This window comes from Vitis riparia, unplaced genomic scaffold (genome assembly GCF_004353265.1).
Source record: "Vitis riparia cultivar Riparia Gloire de Montpellier isolate 1030 unplaced genomic scaffold, EGFV_Vit.rip_1.0 scaffold744_pilon_pilon, whole genome shotgun sequence".
Lineage (NCBI taxonomy): Eukaryota > Viridiplantae > Streptophyta > Magnoliopsida > Vitales > Vitaceae > Vitis > Vitis riparia.
In genome coordinates, this window is record NW_023269765.1 from 26,740 (window position 1) to 28,690 (window position 1,951).

Here is a 1,951-nt window from a genome sequence, read left to right on the forward strand (position 1 = left end):
TTGGAGTTGAAACGAAGATGTTATGGCCGTTTGAAGACGACTGTGAAAAGCTGAACGAAAATGTTGCAGCCGCACCCCATTTTTCTACTGTTGGACACGTTTTTGGAGCACTTTATGGAGCTCAAATTATGCATACCATATGTTGTTTCGAATCTTAGGAAGTCAGGAGTCCAGAGCTTCAAACAGTGCGCGATTTGGAGTTGAAACGAAAAAGTTATGGCCGTTTGAAGACGAACGCGGAAAGCTGAGCGGGAATTTCGCAGCCGAGACGCCATTTGGAAGGGTGTTTCGTAGCTGCGAAACCACCCTTTGGCACACGAGTACCACTTCGCAGCGCTGTACGTCCATTTCGCAGCTGAAAAAATCACCCTCCTCTACAAAATCCACCCCCTGCTGTGGAAACGATCTCCAAGCTTCAAAAATGGGATGCGATCTTCTTTTTTATGTTTTTTTTTTCCCTTTGGCTTCGAAATGGCTACAAAATGATCTCCAAGCTTCAAAATGGATGCAAAATGATTTCCAACCTTTGAAATGGGCTGCGAAAATCCCCCTCCTCCGCGAAATCCTCTCCCCACTGCAAAAATGGCTTCCAAGCTTCAAAATGGCTACGAAAATGCTCCAGACATCAAAATGGGCTGCGAAATTCCCATTTGGCTGCGAAATGTTTTTGCAGCCCCATAGCTACCCCTTGTGAAAGTCCCCTTGGGCTGCGGAAAATGTTTTTCTTTTTTCCCTTTGGCTGCAAGATGATCTCCAAGATATGAAATGACCTCCAGGCTATAAAAATGACTTGCAAAATGAAGAGAGGTTTGCGAAAACACCTAGCTAAGCCAAGGGAAGTTGCAAAAATCCCAAGAGAGCCACGCAACCATGCATCTAAAGAGGAGAGCCCTTTCACTGAGATCACACATATGAAGCCTCTCACTCCATTTCTGACCTCCTTAAGCCATCAAAGCCCATAGCTCCAACTGATAAGACTATGACACCTAAGGAGACTACCATAGCAGAAGGCAAAGTCTTGATCCAACCCACTTAGAAGGCCACCACAAATGCATCACCTCCACAGGACCCTACCATTACTTGATCATCTCTTTACTTTTTTGTATTTACATATTATATTAGTATAAATAATTCCATGTTTTGATGTTTTATATTCTAGGATTGGATGTATTACTGATGATACATCATATATGGACATCATTTTTTGTTTAAACTTGGCATTTTTCTATTTCCTCTACTCACTAACTCTTTTGTTTTTTTTGAAACATGTGGTTTCTCCAATATGACTTAGACTCCATGTCACTAAGGAGGTACAACTTCCTCTCTATTTTTCAATCGCTTTTGTCACATTGAGGACAATGTTCAGCTTGGTTGGGGGGAGAGTTGAGGAAGGAAGTTTTGTTATTAATGCTAAGTTATTTTGGTAATTTAGTTGCTTTTTGCTTAATTTTAAATTTTTTTAAAGTTTTTATTCTACTCTCCATGGTTATTAAGGAAAAATTTTCAAAAATGAAAAGGGAGAAATTGAATTTTTGTTTTTTACTTGACTTAGAGTTTGTATTATGCTTACTAAAGTTGATGAATTGTTGAAACTTCTATTGAATTCAACCTCAATTCTTCCACTTTAAGCTATCCACACACTGTGCACACTAGGTTTCGATTATAAGATGAAAAACTATTTCCCTCTTGACTTAGGAAAATTTTAGACTTGGTACCTTTGACCTCATTTTAATAGTGTTGGGACACATTGTAAAAGGCCAATGAGTCTTTGAAAAAAAGAAAGAAAGAAAGAAAGAAAAATGTTTGCTTGCCTTGAAACCCGAGCAAGGTCTGAGGGGTATATGGTGAAAATCTTTAAAACCTGGTGCCCTAAGCCTTCATTGGTTGGGAGTCACCGACCTCAATGCTCGTTACAAGGGTGAATAGGTGGAGTTTAACATACTGTAGGTGC